The sequence below is a fragment of the Pteropus medius genome, unplaced genomic scaffold, assembly GCF_902729225.1.
Source record: "Pteropus medius unplaced genomic scaffold, Ma_sr-lr_union100, whole genome shotgun sequence".
Lineage (NCBI taxonomy): Eukaryota > Metazoa > Chordata > Mammalia > Chiroptera > Pteropodidae > Pteropus > Pteropus medius.
This window is the reverse complement of record NW_024347791.1, coordinates 30939390-30962513: the sequence shown is the minus strand read 5'-3', so window position 1 is coordinate 30962513 and position 23124 is coordinate 30939390. Positions and strand designations below refer to the sequence as shown.

General features: G+C 31.9%; 1 long non-coding RNA gene across 1 annotated transcript in view; it reads right to left on the bottom strand.

Annotated features, from left to right (window-relative positions):
* Positions 1 to 532: 532 nt before the first annotated feature.
* The window catches only part of LOC120615100 (uncharacterized), an 85692-nt gene continuing 63100 nt past the window's right edge, over positions 533 to 23124 (bottom strand). The window contains exon 3 of the long non-coding RNA XR_005656195.1: positions 533 to 693. This is a non-coding gene — a long non-coding RNA (uncharacterized LOC120615100). The remainder of the gene's footprint in view (positions 694 to 23124) is intronic.

The window sequence follows — 23124 nt, the reverse complement described above, 5'->3', positions numbered from 1 at the left end:
AAGGAAGGAAGGAAGGAAGGAAGGAAGGAAGGAAGGAAGGAGGGAAGAAAGAAAGAAATAAAAAGAAAGAAAGAAAGAAAGAAAAGAAAGGAGAAAAGAAGAGAAAAAGAGAAATGTTTAGTTATCGAATAGCTCTTTATTAACTTTCTGGAAAATTGATATCTGAAAAGAAGTTAATTAAAAAAAACAACAACAACATTGTATTTCTTATTGTTCTTTTTTATTGGTATTTCTCTTCCATTATCTTCTCCTAAATACTACAAGATATTCGTGTTTGGTACAAAACACAACAGAGATTGACAGAGAAATAAAAAAAGTAAAGATAAACATATTAGCTGTTTTATAACCGTGCTTTCATAAAGCCAATTTTTTCATGTCTCTCAATGATTCTTATATGACAACAATAGTTACCAAAATTCTTGGAGTAAAGTTACAGGGAAAAATATCAGCTAAATGTTTCTTTACTTTGGTAATAGACTTTTCATTTTTTTTACTTTGCTTTATTAAATAAGTTTGCTATAATTGTCTTGATTAAAATTATTTTAATTGGTAATCTTTACGTTACCCTTGGGGCCGATTTGAACTTTAGTGTTACTCCAAAGGCAGGGGGATGGAGATAATGGCGCAGAAGTGGTAGTGAGCATTTTTCCTCTGTTCTTCCTCATTGATGCTGTGTAGAATCACAGATCAGTGCTATTTAGAAAAAGTTTATTAAAAGTATATTTTAGAAAGACAAAGCACGCTGCAAGTATGCACATGGTTTTGGTAAAGAGCTGTAACAGAGCACCGTAACAATAACCAAAAACCCCCAGAAGTAGAAATATCTGCCTTATATTTGGGCCATGAGTGGTGGTTCTAAAGTCATCCTAGGGTGATTGGTATGGGAGGCCATTTTGATTGACACTTGGCTGCTATGTAACTCTTTGCCAAGTGTCCATGTGCTTACCCATAATTCTACTACCATTGGGTATTCTTTGGGCAGTCTCTAGGCTGGGTCCCTATTCCCTTGTTTCCTTGTCACTCATGTCTGACTAGCTACCTAACATTTAGAAAATAAAAATTAAGAGAGTAATTTGGGAGTATTCTTGTCATTTGTGTGACTATTAAATATTTTTAGTTTTTCAGGATGGCCATCAAGGGGCAATATTTATATTTTAAACTATATTAAGACCGTCCCTCCAATCTCACTGAAATCTAAATCTATTTACATAAACTACCACATGAACAGTGTTACATGGAGTTTAGCAATACAGGGTAGCTGTACTATCATTGAATTATTTTAGAGTTTCTACCTCTAGGTTAATAGCTCAGAGAGAAAATTTTTCACCTCTATTATAAATTAATTTTAATCTTTTTAAAGGGAATATGTTCCTTCTGGTAGAATTCTCTACATAAATAACATAGGCCCACATTAAATCACCAACTAGCTAAAATTAAAAAGACTAACAATCCTAAATGGTGAGCATGTAGAGCAACTGCAATCCTCATGTGCTGATGACAGAAGTATAAAATGGTTGAATTACATGAAAAAAAATTATAAATTTTTGATAAAACTAATATATACTTACCCCTTAGTCGACAATTCTACATTTCTACTCCTACATATTTATGCAAGAGGAAAAAAAACTGTGTATGTGTGTTTGAATGTGTGTATCTATTTCCGATCCTAAACAAAAAGTTAGTTAGATGTTCTCCTCCAACCAAAAGAGTTTATTCGGGGAAAAAAGAGAGAACTGCAATTTTGAACAAGCTGCCCAGGACACAAAAGAACTTCTTTAGAAGAGAAGAGAAAGGAGACAGTCCCTCCAGGTCCTTGTGATCCATCATAGGAGTGAGAGCTCCCCCTACAGGCCCTCACAATTCCAGTCTTGGTTGACATCGTCGTCATTATTATTATATTCTTTTACACTATATATCTACAAAATGACTTGTACAAAAATGTTCAAAGCTGATTTGTTCTTGATAAACCAAAACTGAAAAAAAAAGTTCTGATGTCTACTGACAGGAACATGGATAAACACTCTGTGGAGTATTCATACAAAGAAACTACTGATATATACAACAGCATAAAGGAAACGTCAAAAAAAAAAAATAGGCTGAGTAAAAGAAACCTTTCACAAAAGAGTTAATATTATATGATATTTATATGAAGCTCTAAAACAGTAAAAACTAGTCTATGGTAAGAAGAATAAGAATAGTGATTGCTTAGGAGAACGATTGATTTGAAGTAGGGTTACAAATATTTTTGAAAATGTTTATTAAACGGCATACTTAAGATTCATGTATTTTATGGTATATAAATTCTACCTAAAAAAACTATAATCAAGTAATGAATTCTAATTAATGGCATTAAAGAGAACATGCTCAGGAGTGAGGTATACTGATATCTGTAGTTTAATTTGGAGATATAAAGACAGATGGATTTATCGTTAGAAGGATACAAGGAAGTATAGATATATGATAAAAAATACATAGCAAAATATATATTATTAACCTATGTATGAGTATCTGAGTGAATACTGTACCATTCTTTCCTTTTTTATATTTGAAATTTTTCATAATAAAAGTGAAATAATATAGGTATTTCTAAAATAACAATATTCATGTAATCACTTGTAATTATTAGCATATTGATTATTTGTTGGGTAGATAATCAATGGTAAAATTTCAGCATAAAGCAAATCAAGCATTGTGTTGCTTTTGTCCTCCAGTGTCCTTTATCTACTCATTTTTTTGTTTATGTTTGGCAAATTTCCCAATATTCTTTCAGCTAAGTATAGCAGCATTAGTAGGTTTGGACTAATGAAATGGGAGCAGAAGTAAAATATGCCACTTTGGATTTATAACAACAGGCATACATTTCTCTAGCTTCTTTGTCTCTTTGTTAGAGCTGAAACGTTGATTTCCCAGTGACTCACCTTCAACCAAGCTGACTCAGGCAGTAACTGAAGAATAGGTTTGTAACCTAAACTATTGCCTGAAATCTAATGATTAATTCACTGCCTGTCTTGTAAATATGGGGACACAGCCACACCCATTCATTTATGTATTGTCTATGGCTGTTTTCACAATACGATGGGGGAGATGAATAGTTGAGACAGTTGAATGGTATGGTATGACTACAAAGTCTAAAATATTTCCTATCAGGCCTTCACACACAAAAAAATATGTTTTGACCTTTGTTTTAGAGCCTGAAGATGGATGGATCTGAGCTCCCTGAATGAGCTCCGGGAAAAGAATTATGACACCAGAAAAGACTGGCCAGCCTGTTTTGTAAGAGAGAAATAAACTTCTGCTTATTTAGCTGCTATTTTTATTTTGTGTATTTGTTATTTTGTTGTTATTTTTTATTCTTTTTTATATAAAATTAACCATTATTTTAACAGATACCAGTAATAATTTTATATATTGTTTCAGTATCATCTGTTCTGCTGTGAATACACCAACTAATTTTAACATATTTTTATTAAAAAGTAAACTTCTTGCTCTCAAAAAGCATTATTTTTTGGTATTTGTCATTTTGAAGCTGAAGAAAAATGCCTTTGATTATCTAGATTATTGTTTCCTTCTTTTAGTGCCGTTCATTGACTTTTGGCATTTCAAAAATAAAACTCTTCTTTGTAATCCAAAAAGATATTTATTTTTCTCATTAGATTTTTTAAATAGTTTTCACCAGTGACAATAAATTTCAATGAATATCTGTTCTAAGGGGATAGCAGATGATGTTGTGATGAGTTGTCTCAAAAAGCATTTTTTCTTTGTCCTTTAAAAAGAAATATCACAATAGTTTTGCTCAGAAAATGTCTGTTCCTTACAGTCTAAAGATTGTTTTAATGGACATCAACACTGCTATAAATAGAGACAAGCTGTATTAACTAGAAAGAAAGTATTAGACTTAAAATCTGAACATCTGTATTGGAGTCCAGGCCCAGCAACTGTGTCAATGGGATTCCTCAGCTAACTCCTCTCTAGAAGTCAGCTCTCTGATGTAAGAAGGAATAGAATCACTAGATGATTTCTAAGGTGCCTTCCAACTTTTAAAACTCCATGGCTTAGACTCACTAAATAAAGGCCAGTAGATAATGGTCGCATATAAGCATTTACTATCATACCTCGCAATATTTCACTGTTTTATTCAGTATGTTTTACATGGTTTCTTATTAAAAAAAAAAACAAAAAACAAAAACCAACTACAACAAAAAACTTACCCAACAAGTCCGCTTTAAAGCATAAGAAGTGTTAGCCCTTTACTTTCCGCCATGTATTATCTATCTTCATACTATCATATTTTCTTATCTATACCAATTGGCAGTGAGTGGAGACTTCAATAAATATTAATTACAACTTTGCACCCTAAACTTCATTACCAACACATCAACCAAGTCATCCTTTAAAAATATAGTCAGTTCATCTCATTTCTGTACTTAATACCCACTATAGATGTCCCCTTTCACTCAGAATAAAAGCTAATGTGTTTATGATCAGAATGTGGTTTAATGGACATCAACACTGCTATAAATAGAGACAAGCTGTATTAACTAGAAAGAAAGTATTAGACTTAAAATCTGAACATCTGTATTGGAGTCCAGGCCCAGCAACTGTGTCAATGGGATTCCTCACCTAACTCCTCTCTAGAAGTCGGCTCTCTGATGTAAGAAGGAATAGAATCACTAGATGATTTCTAGTGATTTCAGAAAATCTACCACTAGCTGGTACTACTCTCTTTCCCATTCATTCTGCTCCAGTCCCATGCTCCTTGCACATTGTTGTCTTGAGCCCTTTATATTGTTCGTTCCCCAGAAGTCCACATGGCTAACCATTTTCTTCAAAGCTTTACTCAGTCTTTACCTATCCATAACTACTTATTTAAAATTTTAACTTCCCTTGAATCTTGACACATTCCCAGTGCTCCTCACCCTTCTCTAGATCTTCCCTCCATAGCACATATCACCTTATAACATACTATATAGTATACTTCTTTGGGGATCGTTTATTATCTGACACCCCCTCACACACACAGACACACAAACAAAGGTAGATAATTTTGTCACTTTAGTTCATTGATGTATCTCAAACACTTAAAAGAGTGCCTGGCACAAAACAGATGATCAATAATATTTGTTGAATAAATTGAAATAATAAAATAAGTTATTGAATTAAGCTCTTTTCTCACCTACTTTTTTACTATGCCTAAAATATATATTTTTAATTACATCCATTTATTATGGCTGTGGATGATAGCAAGGAAAATAAAATGTTCATAGGAAGTGTTGTATATTGAATGGTTATGTCTCCCCAAATTCATATGCTGAAATCCTAACTTCCATTATAATGGTATTAGGAGATAAGGTTTTTGAGAAGTGATTAGGTGATGAGGGTGGAGCTCTCATGAATGGGATTAGTGTTCTTAGAAAAGAGACCCTAGAGAGCTCCCTTGTTCCTTCTACCATGTGAGAAAACAAAGACAAGATAGTCCTCAGTGAAGCAGAAATAAGACACTCACCAGACACCAAAGCTGCTAGCACCTTGATTTTGGACTTCCCAGTTCCTAGAACTGTGAGAAATAACTCTTTGTTGTTTATAAGCCACCCAGGCCATGATAATCTATTACAGCAGTGAGAAGGAACTAAGGCAGGAGGTAATTTCAATATTTTTGAAAAGCGTTCCTAAATTATCAACATAAAGGCTAGAATCAACATTCAAATTTTCTTTGTGGAATACATTGTGTTAGAAACTGAAGACAACAAAGAGAGACATGTTCTTCCCTTCAGAGATTTTTAAACTCCTCAATAAAATAGATGTCTGCAAATATTAAAGAAGACTTAAAGTAGGAATAAATGAATGTGAGGAAAAGATTGAATGTTGTTCTAAAACATCTTTCAGTTCTGAGTTGGAGTGCTGATACCGTAAAGTGTGCCCTTTTTAAAATCCATTGGCAACAAATACTTTAGTTCCAAGAGAGTATGGGGGCAGAAGAGCAGATTAGATGAAAGAAATTTCAATATTAGATACCAGTGCGATTTTAACAGTTTTTCTATTTGTAAGAATAGACCTTATTTAGAACCAAGAACATCTCTTTACTATAAGAAACAACTATTCCTGTTACATTATAGAGAATATTATATAATCCCCTTTACCTTCTGTGACTAGTTCATTTGTCTCTTGTTACTTGCTGCATTTGTCATTTTTATTTAAATGGCATTTATAAAGGTCCTGCTCTTACTTTAAAACTTGTATTTCCACATTACTCTTTGTTTTCCCACATAATTCACAGTTAACTATCTAAAAGTCTTTATTAAAGAAAAACTTTTCACTGAGCTATCCCAAAAGTTCGAAGCACTTCGTTATTTTTTAAGCACTTGTATTGCTTTTATTGTTAGGACACATACTGTTATGACTTCTAGATTATGTTAATAAGGACCCTCTCCAAAGTCTAACACAAAGCACACCACTGTTCAACCCACTGGAACCCTTGCATTTACTCATGGCAATAAATTCAATCACCTAACTTCAATTATGGCAGATTTACACTCACTTGTTATCAGTCACTACATTGACTTTAAAATTTGGCTCAGAGTTTTTCATTACCTTTGTGGAACTTCCCATTCACTCCTATCAGAATTGGCTCCCACTTATACATGCCCTCAGTCTTGACTTTCTAACAATAAATCTCAAGTTCATCAACCCCCTTGTCAAGTCTCTCATCCATGGGCAACAGAGCATTCACCTGTTATACACCCGATCTGTGGAATTCCCTAAAATGAACACTCCTCTCTAAATCCCCTGAGCTTTATAAATCCCTTTTTGAGTCTCACTTATTAAAATTTGCTTTTATTATTTGATCTGCCACTGACACATGCTGTATGTGCATGTGTGTGTGTGTGTGTGTGTGTGATGTGTGTGTGAGAGAGAGAGAGAGAGAGAGAGAGAAACATTTTTATTTTCCTCACCATTTGTGAAAAGACTGAAATTTCCTCTATTTTTCTGTTGGTATTTTATATTTTTTCTCATTATTTCCCTTCTCTCTTTTATTACTCTTATTATAGCATAATCATCCAATAGGTTTTATCCACTAACCAGGGTTTAGAGTTAAACATTTCACGTGTTATGGAATTTAAATAAACTGGTCACAATATTATTAATTACTTTGAGCCATAGAAATTGGTGTAGATATTTTTAGGAGAAAACATGGACTTAGGAGAAAGCCAGTTAATTCCTTATAGCATTGCCCATCCCACATAGCAGCTTTCTCTTCTATTTTTTCATTTTAATTAATAAGTATTTTGGCTTAACTCTGTTGTCAGAAGAAAAAATAAGTACATTTAGTGGCATTAAAGGACATAGGATTGTTGTACTGTTATGGTAATATAAACAATAACATCAAACTCTTGGGCATAGATATTCCTATTTCAAAATAGTCCGTTCCCAGGACCTGCCAATATTTTTTTTAAATGCTGTTTATTTTTACATTCTCCTTGACGCATAAGTCAGCCCTATGCATAGAGTAGGCATTTCAAAAATGTTTGTAGAACATTAAATCAAGCATTTTTATCTCAGTTCTTTAATTCTTATTTCCATTTCCCTTTGAAAAGGATCTGACTTTCTCTTTGTTTTACTACTGATTGGAATACAGTTTTTCTGACACTCTTTTTTTTCTTCTCCAGCTGTTGATCAGCCTATTGATTATAACTCAGAGGCTAGCTGACAGCCCAGAAAGGGCATTATATTCTAGTGCAATTTCCCTCTAAGTGCTTAATGTTCTTTAAACCCCTCATTCAATTAGATGGCACAAGCTATTACACACAAGTGCCCCACCACAGAAAATTACAAGCTCATATCAGAGATACAGAGAAAAGAAGGCAAAGAGTAAGTTAATAGGACATTGTCTGTATGTTTGGTAAATCCTGTGGAGTTTAGGGCTCAAGGTTAATATCAGAGTCCCAGACTGTGGAATTTAAACAGCAGGTAGATTTCAATAGCACAGAATATGAGAGAGAACACAGTACAGCTTGATATATTAGTCTGTTATTTGAAATGGCTACTGTGTGAAATTCAGCATTTCCGTTGACACATTTTGAAGATGATTTAGGCCATTGAAAATAATAGCAAAGTTAAAAACTTTTTTTAAGGTGAGGGTAACATTACTAAAGTAGGTGACCTGATTGAATTTCACTAACTGCCAGAATTTTGATAGTTCTGATGTATTTGCAGATAGAAAAAAAAAAAGAAAGCACTTTTTGGTGGAGAGGTGGGGAGCAGGTAGAAAGGTAGATAAAGTTAGCCTCACAACATATAAAACTTAACATATGAAGATTATCAGTTATTATTATTATAAGAAGACACTGAATTTTCATAAGAACAAAACTGTAGTGCTTTTGCTAGCTATGGGATGCCCTTTCACTGGGAAAAAGTATGTGGCTGGTGAAATAAGTCCCTATTCATCCCCAGTCCCTCATGCCTTTATGGAGTGCACAAATGTAACACAGTACCTAACCACCAGTATGTGCTCATACAATGAGAATGAAATCACTAGTATTCTAGAGAATCAGTTCTATCACCTATTCTCAGCAAGTTTGAAGTTTATAAGTATGTCACAACTTTTTATTTACATAACAAAGGCTAATATTTAAAGCAAAATTAATAAATGCTCAGCACAGTGCTACAGCTTTGCCTGATCTCATTTAATATGCAAGCTAATTTTATGAGGTAGATAAGTTGATTTTCTCTATTTTACAATAAGAAAACTCAAAATGAAACATTAGGTAATAGTGGAGAAAGGATTAGAATCCAGATAATAATAAATGTAGAAGCCTTGCTTAACCATGATATAAACTACCAGCCTAAAGCATACCATAATGTTTGTTTTATTCTTAAATGATACATTGTTTTTTCTCCAATTACAGTGACATTAAATATTATATTAGTTTCAGGAGTACAGCACAGTGGTTAGACATTTATGTAATTTACCAAGCTATCATCCTTATAATGTCGTACTCCCAGGGCAACATACAAAGTTATCACAATATTATTGAGTATATTCCCTATGCTGTACTTCACATTCCCATGACTATTTTGTAACTGTCAATTTGTACTTCTTAATCGCTTCACGTTTTTCACCAGTCCCCCCCAACCAACTTCCCATTTGGTAACCATTAGTTTGTTTCTGAATGAGACACTTTTTTTATATACTCGGAATCAATAAATCCAAAGAAAATTAAAATCACCCATAATCTCATTACAAAGAAAATTACTGTAAATATTTTGAAGGATATATTTGTCAATCTCTGTTGTATTGCATAATTTATATATTGTTTATAACCAGCTTGTTTCAATTAAATTTTCCACTTAAACGACACATCTTTGACAAAATTCATTACATGCTTATATGTTCCTTCTATGTACCAAACTTTATTTCATAAATCTCATATGGTTGTTTCCAATTTTCTTCTTTGCTATTATTTAAACACTTTTATAAACATCTTTATCACTAAATGTTTAAAATCATGCTTATAATAATGCTTATTTTCCTAATATTTTGAATATTTTTTACAACTTGCAGCATTTCTCTTAGAAGGTTATACCAGTTTAGACTCACTAGCAATATATAATGATTCTCATTTATCTCCACACTAACCAATACAAAACAACAACAACAAAATAGCTTCCAGATTGATAACACAAAAGTATTTTTAATAATATTTTAATTTTTCTTCTATAAGTAATTTAGAACATTTTTAAATGTTTATTGAACTTTTATATTTTAGTGAATAGATTGCCACCATTTTCCCCAATATTAAGGTACTTGTCATTATACAGTATCTTCTCATATTCAATGATGCCATTACTTTTTCATGTGTATTACACCTATCTTTCCCAGTTCATCATTTGTCCTTAATTTTGGTTGAGCTGATTTTACCATGTGTAAATTTTTATATTTTATTATTAAATATATCAACCCCTTTTTTAAAGAGCTTTCCTTTTCATGCTTCAAAGGCACTGGTACAAAGATTAGATAATTACTCACCCTTTTTCTAAGTCTATAATTTCATTTTTATATTTAAAATATTAATCCATGTGAAAATCATTTTTCATGGTATGAACCAGATATTTAATTTTTAACACCCAAATCATGAACCATTTGGCTCAATATTGTTCAATATTGTTCATTAAATTACCTACCCTTTGCCTACTAATAGGAGATACCACTTCTATCAGCTATATCACATAAATATAATTTTATTTTAATATTAAATATAAATTTTACTATGTAAATTATATTATATATATGTGTATATATAATATATATATATTATATATACACATATATTGGTCTGATTCTGATTTTTCTGTCCTTTACCTTGGTCAGCTACATAGATAACTTTTACTGACTGCCAGAAAACCCACCTCACCTTGATTCTCTTTAAAAACTTTCTTGGTTACCTGGCTTCTTATTTTAAATAAATTAGAAATTCTTGATTAGAAATTTTACAAAGATAAAAAATAGAAAATAAAAAACTCACTTATTGATGTCCAATCTGTAGAATCTGAAAGGTGACTTTAATATTTATTGAGCTTTTAAAGATATTTGAATAAAATGAAAGAAATCAAAACAGATGATAGTCAGGCCTATTATGTGGATGATCATATTGAAAATACTTTTTAAAAAGAGATTAGAGTGATTTCATAATGTAAAAATTATTCTGAGGAGATAGTCTGAAATTAGCTATGAAAGAATGTATGAAATACATGAATGGTTTTACTAAAGTCACTATGTTATTGCCACCTCTAATACAGGTAGAATTTTGGCAGCATTTAATAAAAAGACTAGACAACTGTAATCAGATTCACCTTGAGAAAATCAATTGACTATGGAACTCAATGTTTTGAGCCTTTCTTAAAGTCATAAGATTTTAACTGAAATCAAGGAGTTAATATAAAGATTCACTTAAAATACATCTTCTAATATATTCTGATATATATAAAACTTTTAGAACAGCACATCTAGTCAAGTGATTGACTTGACAGCAGCAGGCTACAACCAACCATTAAGAGGTTCACTTTGTGTACCAGAGAATACAAACTCATATTTAGGACTTCCCAGAAAATACAGCTCCACAATAAATGACATTTACTCATTAGAAGTGGTGTATTTCTCTTATTATCCATTTCAGTAGTGGATTAGAAAGTTTTACCAAGGTTAGACACCAGACTGTCAGAGTTATTCCAGGAAAAAGACATGAAAAGAGAATGCTCATCTTTCAAGGGTGCTCTTATTTTGCAGGCACTTGAGAAATATAACACCTACTGCCCCCTAAGTTTTTCCCACCTGCTAAGGTTGTGCGACAGACAGATTGGCAAGCCAGCTTAGATTTCACAGGACACGTTCGGAGTAAATAAGCCATTTTATATAGCTTTGGAAAAAAAAAAATCTATTGGAAATGACAGAGTAGTTGATAAATAGAGATTAGTTTGAAGTGTGCTGTAGAAATTGGCCTTGGTACAGAATGTCTTTAAAAGAATATTTTTCCTTTTCATTTTTGTTGTTAGAATGGAGGAGATTGTGCAATTTTCCCATAACTACTGATTTTTCCTCTGTTATGGAGATGGAATTTCCCAAGATGGGAGCCACACTCCTGTGAGTCACAGCAAGAAAGAAAAGGTTTACTGCTCCCCAGGAAAAAGAGTGCATTCTTCACTCTTTTCCTGATGAAAGAAAACTATGGTTCCATACTTATTTAGACAGCTTCCATTTACAAATGTGGCAAATTTATGTCTATAAGAGATTTAGCTCTTAGTTTCCTGACCTAGGGAGAGATTTACATTTTACTGATCACTTCAAGGATAATAGCACGAACCTGCCCAACAAAATTTCTTTTCTCCAAGGATAAAATAATTATAACCAAACTAACAATGATAGTTTAAAACTTTATGTAATAATACTGCTGTATGCTAAGCCCCATTCTCAAAATATTACATATATTACATATTTAATTCTTATAAAATCTTACAAGGTAAGTACTATTACTATTTTCATTTTATAATGAAAGGAACTGTAAAAAGGTTAGGCAACTGCCTCAGGTCACAAAGAGAATGAAAAGTGGTATAGAATTCTTATACTTATTACAATACTGAATACTATTCCTCTGCAGAGAATAGAGGCTTCTAAAATTTCTCTCAACTCCCTCAATAATGCCTTTCAAAGACCATATATTATGGTTACACTTATATGAAATACCCCCCAAAGGAAGAAGCATAGAGAGATAGAAATAAGTTGAGTCGGAAAAGTAGATGAGTTGTCACCCAGGGTTGCAAATAGAATAAGGAGTAACTGTAAATGGGCACAAGGTTTCTTCCCAAGGTGATATAAATGTTCTAAAATTAGATTGCAATGATGGTTGTACAACTCTGTGAATATACAAACATTTATTGATCTGTACACTTACTTAAACGTATGTGAACTGTACACCTATAAGGTAAATTTTATGGTAGGTAAGTTATATCTAAATAAAGCTCTCAAAAATATTTAATTAACACATTTTACCTCAACCACTCTGCAAGAGAAGTTCACCAGTAGATTTTCCCCGATCATGATGGGGATATTCTTGAAAAATTACAAGATGAAATCAAAGCGGAACAACTTTACCCTTAATTGTGGTAGACAGAGGTACAGGGAAGAACGTATGACTGTGATCCAAGGATTCCCTCATTACTATTTTACATTCTCTTGATTAATAAACAATTGGGAAACATGTCAAGAAAAAAGTGCGATATGTGGGTGCATGAAAGAGAGTATCAATGCCACTTTATACAGACTGTTTTAAGAAGTAGTAATAATGAATAGTTTACCATTAATTTGTATGTTCTATTCCATATTCCCTAGATATATCCTTCTCTCACTTTCTACATAACATTTGTAACTGTATTGTGTGTTGCTTTAGATAATATGCAAATCAAAAGGCATATTTCCTGTGTTGTGGTCCTTTCTCTAAATGTTCCAGCTCAAGTGGCCAGTTAGTGATTTGTAGGTCTATAAGTTTAAGAACGAAAATGGTTGAATGAAACCACCATAACATTTAAAGGAGAGCCACATGACCAATAAAATGATTAAAAGTAACATACTAATTTTTTCTTAACAACAAGTTTCTTTATATTCATCATAGTATTGAAAGTTTCCTTTTTAGTATTTTGCCAACCACAGAATGTTCATTTCAGGAATGTGAAGTGTCTGGAGTCTTTCTTCATCTTACTTTTCCAGATGATCTACTTCCCTGTTTCTCCGATTTATTGTATATAACCAATACTTCCTTCATTATCAGTAATTTGCCTCATACAGAACTTAAATCAATGAGTTATCTCTTCTAGGAAGGCTTTTATTTTAATCTCTGACAAATCATCTTTTATTTAAGAGAAAAATACAAGGCAATGAGCCTCCCAAGAGATTCTAAGTAATTTTTCATATATTTTGCCAAATTCTGTTTCCCACTGGCCTGTTACTTAATGATTTCCTTTTCCTCAGTTAGGTTCATATCTAAAGCATCTAGGTAGATGAGAAATTATCTTGTGTTAATGTTGTTTTACCAAGATTTTCACTACCTGCTTCAGTAAATCATTCTAGAATTAAAAATCTTTATGCTTATGTTATAATTAAATTAAATTCTGAAGGAATTCCAAAGAAAACAGGATTTTTAAAAATTTGGAGGACTGGAAGTAAAGAACATAACAGCTATTCCATGCGAATCACTAATATTTTCATAGACATAGAGGCAAGAAACTAGGACACTGTCTTGAGGGAACAACATATTATAGGGCTTAGGAGCATAGGCCTAGGATATAGAATAAATCCAATTTGCTTTATGCTCTCCTACTAATAAATTTTGTCATTTCAGAGAAATTACTTTCTCTTGCTTGCTTCTGTTTTCTCATCTATACAATGGAACTAAGAAGAGTACCCATGCCAAAATACTATCTGATATAATTGTTAACTATTATTATCTTGTAGGTCATCGATTCTCAGTTCAGGAAGGGAGGCATATGTCTGAATCACTTGGCAAGTTTTGCATACATTCCACCTACTCTTTTTCACTCCCAAGCACTATACTAAATGATGGGGAGTCCTAAATATTTTTAAGCAGAGAATTGGCATGATATTTCTCTTTTATAAAAGTCTCTCTAAGGGCACTATGAAGTAAGAGAGGAAGAAGATAAATCAGGAAGTCTATTACAGACATTCAAATAATGCTCTAAAAGAAAATCGTAGCCATGAAAATAGAAAAATATAAAATGGATATATATATATATGAATATAATAGATATATTTATAAGTAAAATATATATAGATAAATATGTAAAACGAGGAAAGAGTTTAGTCACCTGAGGAGTACAGGATGACACTCATGTTTCTGCATTAGGGACCAGAAGGTATGGAGCTACCATCATTCAAGAGAGAATTAGAAAGCGAGGAGCGGGGAATATACAACACCTGTCTTCTTCATAACTAGTAAACTAGAAAACATGTACTCAAAATTTACTTATTAGGAGTAGCTGCAAAGCAGACTCAATGAGAGGAAACATTGCGTTTGTCTCTAAAAAAAGAAAGTGTGCATTTTTTTCTCATAGCAGCCAAAATCTACCAGTTGCTCCTTTTCTCCAAGATCAGAGGTATCTACCTCTGTGCCTCCCATCAATGTCAAAACCCACACATCAGTAATTCTACTAACAACAAACTCCTAAAGATGCTAACATAGAGTGTTTTAGTCATTCAGTCATTCAGCTACAAAATAATGGCTGAATTAATATTCTAAGCTTCCATTTAAAATTGAAATTCAAAAGACAGCACAAGGTGGAGGATGACACTGGATATGTGTACTCAGCCTGTACTCTCAGACCCACTTTGCCTATGACAGCAAGCTTTGATGAAGACATTATCCTGCACAAACCAAATGATCACTCCTCTCCCACTGGAAGAATAAACTTTATGGGATGAGAGAGGAATCACAAGTAAGTCCAGCAAAGATATGGGAGAAATAGGTCATTGCAGGGCTTGAGTTGGGGGGAAAAAATTGAAAAACAATGTATGTCCACAGGTCACATGTCATCCCACAACGCACAAGATCAATTCATACAGCAGGGTCGAAAGATCTGAAATTTTAAGTAAGTCCAGGGAGCACTGATACCTAGAAATTGTCCATGATTCTTGGAGAAAATTGATGTAATGTGGCACATTGATGGAAGAGCCAACAAGGTTTTTATTTTAATGATAGAACTGAATTCTGAAATTAAGCACAGCGGGTAGGAAATGGATCTAGCACAGATGTCAAAAGCTATCATTGGCTTTGTGATAAAACACTTTTTTTTTTTTTTTAACTTAAGCCCAGGCCAGTGGCCTATATAGGTCATTGATGTTGAACAGGAAAAAACAAACATCACAAGTGCAGTATCTTTCTGCAAAAAAAATTGAAATATGTTACTGTATTCAAAGATTATTTTATTGTAGCAAATCTTTCATTACCAAATAGTAATAATAGAAGTACCATATTCTCCAATGATTCCTGTATAACAATCAGAATATAAAAAAGTAGTTAAAATAAGCACCAGCTAAAACAAAACAAACAAATAAATGGATGCCAGAATTCTAGCTAACTTCTGACATCAGCCAAAACTTGGATGGCCAAGAGTATAGGCACAGTTTTCTGCTAATTTTTGTTCATCACATAATTTGAATTATTTTTCTTCCAATATGTAAATTGTTTTTCTAGAAATTGCTTTTTCTTTCTCATTTTCCAGTTTTTCATACAAGGGTTAGAGCAATTTTGTAACTAATTTTTCAACTGATTTCTTATAGAGTTCTTTGCTTATCTTAGTCACTGTACTCTCACGTTGAACACACAATGGCAAATTCTTCTGTCATTTATCATTCTTTCAAAACAGAGAACTACCAAAGTTGAAATACTGCCTTTTAATCAAAACAATATTCAGTCACAAAAAAATTTATGCATTATTTTCCTTTTTAATAAATAGTATTGACTTTTAACTCTAGTGAAAGCATTTCCCTAAGAGGGATAATTCAACGGACACTAGTAAGCCCTTTTATCCCAAATCTTCCAAATCTCCAGTAAAACACTGAACTATTTTACAATTAGATGTTGTGTACTTTAAGTCCTTAGAGGGGCTGTTACTTTAAATGTAATCTGTTTGATATAAATAACATTGGGAAAAGCAATATATTAAGGCAGTTATTTTTTATACTTTTTGTATAAGTCACTGAAATTACTCCTTCAAATAAATCTTATATATAAATTCAATATATAAATAAGGTGAAACAAATGGAATTGAACCTTATCCATATTTCTTTCCTTCCTCTCAACCCAAATCCATGTGGCTCCTGAGACATCTCTATGAAATCTCAATAATTCCTGAGAGTAAATTTGAAAACTGTTAAGTTAGAAAAGTAGACAGGAATAATATCACATTATGAGGAGATTGGTTTCTTTTTGTAGTGATGTATACAGCTTATCTCAGTATAAATGATTTCATTCAACAACCTCAAACCCAAGAAGCATAAAATAAAATAAAATAAAATAAAATAAAATAAAATAAAATAAAATAAAATAAAACAAAATAAAATAAAATAACAAAATAAAATAAAATAATAAAATAAAATAAAATGAAATGAAATGAAACAATAATAAAATAAAATAAAATGAAATAAATAAATAAAATAACATATAAAACTACACCGACCCACAACATAATCAAATTTCTTAACACCAATGATAAAGCCTTAAGGTAGACAAAGAAAAAAAAGATTATTGCACACAAAATAATGAAAATAAAAATGACAGCAGATTTTTTTGTTGGAAGCAATTCATGCAAAATGAGAACAGAAAATATCTTTAAAGTACTAAAAGAAAAAAAAAAATAGAGAAACCAACCAAAAATGACAAAGAAAAAACCCTGATAGAATTTGATCCCAGAAAAAAAAATATTTTTTCAAATAAAGATGAAATGAATACCTGTTGTGTTTTTTTAAGACATATAAAAATAAAGAATTTATCATCAGCAGGCCTGCATTGCAAGAATTGGAAAAGAAAGTTCTATACCAGAATGAAAAAGATATCAGATGGAAATCTTGATCTACTCAAAGAAGTGAAAAGAACTGAAAATGGTAATTTATGGAGAAAATATAAAATATCCTTCTTACTATTTAAAACTATAAAATATTTTTGACTGTTTAAAGCAAAAAACAGATAATGTATTATGAAATTTATAACATATAGAAGTATAAAATTTATTAAAAATTACAGTAATCAAAACAGTATGGTAGTGGTATAAATATTTGATTAATAGACCAAAATAGAAAATTCAGAAACAGCTCCACACATGTACGGTCAATTAATTTTTTGACAAGGTATATAAAAAAAAAAATCTGTGGAGAAAGATTGGTCTTTTAAATAAGTGATGCTGGAATAATTGAATGTCTAGATTTAGAACATTAACAAACAACAACCAACCAACCAAACAAACAAACAAAAAAACCCTAGAACTTTGATAAATAGTAAAAATTAAATAAAAATGGATTATACATTTAAATGTAAAGCCTAAAATTATAAAATTTCTAGGGAAAAAAAACAAGAAAAACTTTTATGATCTTCAGCTAGACAAAGAATTTTAAAACAACACTAAAATCACTATCCATTACAAAATGATCAATTGAATTTTAACAAAATTAAAATTACTTTTCAAAAGATACTGTTAAGAGAATAAAATACAACTCGCAGCCTGGAAGAAAATATTTTTAAATCATATATCTGATAAAGAATGTTTCGAGATCACATGTAGGACCCTCAAAAATAAATAATATAAAACAAAACAAAAATTGGCCAAACTCTTTTGATAGTTATTTTATCAAAGAAGATATACAAATAGTAAATAAGCAGATTTAAAAATGGCTCTGCATGTTTAGTCATTAAGCATTTAATGCAAATTACAATTCATTGAGCTACCTCTCTACACACCTATTCAAATCTCTAAAATTAAAAAAAATGACCATAATTAGAGTGTGTGAAAATGGAGAGCAACTGTAACTCTCATACATTGCTGATGAAAAATGGTGAAACCACTTTTAAAAATAGTTTGGCAATTTTTTTGTGAAGTTAAACATAGACTACCTTATTATCTAGTCATTCGAATCTTAGGTATCCATCCAAATAAAATGAAAACATATGGCATAAATTCTCAAATATGTGAGATGATAAATTCTAGAGATCTGTTGTACAATATTGTTCCTATAGTTAACAATATTACATCATACACTTAAAATTTTAAGAGGATAGATATCATGTTAAGTGTTCTTACAATAATATAATGGTTTTTAAAATTTGTACATGAATGTTTCCGAGATGCTTTACTTTAATAGCCAATATTTGTAAATAAGCATTAGGTGAACAGCCAAGCAAACTGTGGTTTTTTGTACAATATAATATTGCTCAAAATATAAAGAAATAACCTTAAACTTATATAACCATATTGATGAATCTCAAGATAATTATGCTAAGTAAAAGAAGCCGGAAAAATATATACATACTATGTGATCCCGTTACATTAAAAGTCTATAAAATACAAACTAGCCTACAGTGACTAAAAGCAGATCAATTGTTGCTTTGAGTAGAGGGTAAAGTGCAGGAGAGAGGGGTTACAAAGGGACAGAGAGAACTTTTGAGAGTGATGGATATGTTCCTTACCTTGACTGAGGTGATGGTTTCATGGATATGTATATATGTGTGTCAAAACTTATCAAATTATGCTTTTCAAATGTCTGCATTGTATTATGTGTCTATCTCAAAGAAGATGTTAAAAATAAATTCCAAATGTGTCAAAAATCTGAATACAAAACTAAAGAAGAAATTTGAAAACAAAAAATTATCAAAAGGAAGAATTATACAATATGGAGGTAAGTTTAGACCTTTATATGACAACACAAAGATTAAATGCACTCTTTCTTGTGGGTGCACAGAAACCTATTTTAGCCAGGCCAAGTATGGTCATTCCAGGTTGAGAAGCAATATGTGCTCAGATAGTAGAGACTCTATTGAATTAATAGAGCAAAGCTAGCCAAAATATGACAAAGAAATGTCAGCGATCAAAAACTTAAGTATTATCCTGCCCATCATGCTTCTCTGACATTGTGAACCCCGATTTCTAGGACACGTAGTTGCCAATGAGGCAAAAATATAATCGTGGATGATTTGATAAAACACAACTAAGCACAATAGAAAAAAAGCAGATGTGCATGGGGTGTTCAGACACAAACTCTACTGGCAAAAACTATTTCACCCCACCATCACCTTTGCTTTTGCACTATTTTTATCCCAGACATCTTTTGAAGAGGGAAAAGGAGGGGTGGTGGGAAGAAAAATCCCTGAACCCAGGGTGAGCTTTCTAATGGAGCTGGGATACCGGAAAGTGCTCCCAAGAGCCGGTGCACAGAAATTCAGCATCATCCCCTGTGCGGTGTTTGTCAGTCTTCTGAGAATAGGAAATCTAGTAATGCAGTAATCACAGATGACTGTTGAAATTAGGGGTTGCCAAACTTCTTTTCTAATTTTGTACACCTATCAGTTAAAAGAAAGATATCACACTCCCAAATATCCATTTACTTTTTAAAAAATTACATAAATGCAACATTGTCAGACTATATTATACAAATGACCCTTGAATAATGTGAGAGTTAAGGGCACCAAGCCCCACACAGTCAAAAATCTGAGAATAACTTTTGACTCCTCAAAAATTTAACTCTAATACCCACCGTTGACCAGAAGCCCAATAAACAGCATAAACAGTCGATTAACACATACTTTATATGTTATATGTATTATATACTATATTCTTACAGTAAAGTAAGCTTGAAAAAATGTTATTTTTAATAATAAGGAAGAGAATATACATTTACAGTATTTATTGAAAAGAAATCCATGTATATAAGTGGACCCATGCATTTTAAACCTGTGTTGTGTAAGGGTCAACTGTATTATTATAAACAAATATAAAGATGTCAATGAACAATAATAAAATATATAAATTATATAAAACTATATAGAAATGTGAGTTCTCATCTTTTTTCCTGGTGCAAGCCTGTGCATGGTAAACATGCCTCACTTAGGACAATCTTGCTCTAGAATAGTTTTTGTCAAAGTGAGATCACCTGAATGAGTCAGAAACACCAGAGGTGCTTATTTTTAAATGCTGATTGACTTCAAAAAGAAAGTTTATCCCTGCCTTTAAAATGGAAACCATTTCCAATTAATGCAATTTTCATTTGGAAACAAATAAGAGTGGATATTAAGGGGAGAAAAATTTTCTTTATTTAAGATTTCAAGTACAGCTTGAACTCTCTTTACAAGCTATGATGGCAACAACAAAAGTTTCCTGGGAACATGGATGATCAGGTGAGAAAACACACCTTCTTAGAGACAATCAACTGGTTCGCCAAAATGTCAAATTGGGGTTACTAGGGGATGAGTAGAAGCAGGTGGGTATTATCTAATGTGAAGCCCATGTAAAATACATGACAGCAGTTACCAAAGTCATAATGAGTTTTACTGTTACTGCCCACAAATCCTTGTACATATGCAAACACCCACTGCTAACTCTTTAGAAGAGCAAATATTTGTGAAGCAAGGCTTATGCAAACTAGAAACTAATTACCAATGTTTATTTCCAGCCAATTTTTGCAAATTAAAATTCTAGCTAAGCCAAGAGAGTGTCTTTTAAAATAAGCTGGATTATCAATATTTATGAGTGATTAATCATTAGAAATTATATTACATGTTTAAATTATGGCCCATCTAACTTTTCTCCTATTATACAAAATATATATTCTTCATGAGATGTTGTAGCAAAATAGCCATAAATGTACTTAACTTTATAAACATCGCTAACTCTAATAAATCAATATGTATTTGAACATTTTATATGTTCCAAAAACATAAAATATGAGTTCTCCTATTAAGCCTACATCACCATGACATTTCCATCGATTGTAACCATAGTAATTAACACTTATTACCACGACTACTGTAATAATGTATAATTTCTAACTTTCTATTTTTGATAAATGTGCTTGGCCGTACAATTGGAGATAAATTCCATGGCAATATAATTGGAGATAATTCCCCGCTCTCTGGTGAAATGGAATTTACAGAGGTAGTGAGAAAAGGTAAAGGAAAAGAAAAATGTAGGAAATGCTAAACATATAATTAATTATCCATTTAATGTAATATTATGTGTCTTGGTTTGCATTTAAGGAAGAAAAATACAATTTGTTGATCACCATTTTTGTGCTTAATACTGTAAACTAGTTTGTATTTTCTAATTTAATCTTCAAAACAACACATGGTGAGGTGGGGAAATGGCAGGATGAGGAAGGGAAGAGTGGATCTGAAGCTCGTCCAAGTTCACAAAGATGTTCAAAATCTCTGTTTTTTCTTTTTTTTTAATTTGAAATTCAGTAATTTTCTCCTCCCTCCTTCTTACCCACATAGAGTCAAATATATCTGAGGCTTTAACTCATTTTCTTATCTCACTTTTCATCATATGGACATCTATTTTAACCCTAAAATTTAAAAAAATATCTCCTCTGGCTTAAGAGAATTAATCAGAACCTCTTCATAATTCTACAGAAATATAAGAATGCTGTATTAAAAAAATAAAATCTGAAGAATGTAGTTCAATCTCCAGGAAAAATCAGGTTGCATTCTGCAATAAAGTTTGTTCAACAGTAAGAAGTAGAAGCTATTTTAAAAGTTATAATTAAGACCATGGTAGAAAAGATGCCGATTGCCAAGTCCTTCACGGCTCACCATAAATGTGAACGGCGAAGTGTTATCCATTTTAAAATCAATCAAGGTGATGCAACGCTTAAAATGCAATTGATTTTGGCTAATTTGCAAGTAGAAAGGTTTAGAACTTGAATAATTTCTTTCCTACTTTAGATGGTTCAACAGCCTAATCAATGAGTTCCTTAATTATTAGTCTTGTTTATTTATTTATTTACTTTAAATAATTCCCAAGTAAGACAACTTCTGATTTATTTTCATTTGTCCTTGGGTAGATGAAAGAGTCCATAAGACAAAATTAAGAAAAAAAAATAAAAGCCACTAGTTAGAGTGAGAGCAAGATGAAGAAAAACTTCAAATGCAAGATCTACAATTTTCAAACCTTTCAGAATGTTAAAAATGTGAAAACAATTAAGATACTCTATTTCTCACCCCTATTCGTGGTTAGGTTGAAAAACAATGAAAACAGAAAGAAAATCACCGTAAGTTCCATTAGTGATAGATTCGAATGATGTTAACTTATTCTTTCTGTCTGCCTTCTCTGATCAGACAGCCTAAAGAATTCACCATCTTTCTGAGCAATCTGCATGCCACCTCTGTGTCCTTTTAAATAGCATTCATAACCTTTTTAAAAAGCTTTTTATAAGCACAACTGTGGTATGTGCTTATAACAAAATAATAAGCCTACCTTCCCCCAAGCACTTGGGGGTCCCTTCTGTATATTTCTCCCAAATGACTCCCAGAAGAGGGGAGGCAGGAATGTTCTAAAATCTGACCAAAAATAATCAACCTGCATAAATATCCCCATATACCCAGCCAAGGTGTGTTGCATTCTACATAGGCATACCTATGTATGTGGATGACAGAAACACAAATATATAGGCAAAACTATATGCATACACTCTCACTAATAAACATTGCAGATTTGAATATTTGTATCAGTTAGAAAAATGAGAAGTCAGTAAAATTTTTTTGGCAGAATAAATAGTTCAAAATATATGCTGTTTTCAGAAATGTCTAATTAATCAGGTATCTTTTTTTTCCCCAAAATTGTATATTATGCAAAATAATTGCCCTACTTTCTTTTGATAAAATTATTGGTTTATCTGAATACATTTAATTTAAAATCTGCCTGTGATAGAGGAGTTTGCACCTTTTCAATTCAATGAGGTTTTACTGAATATTCACAGAATTATTAAACTATTTTTGTAGAATTATACTTACTGTTATTATAGCTAAAGTTTTAGCAGCATTAAAATATTTTTCTTACAGAAATTTTAAAACCTGGTGA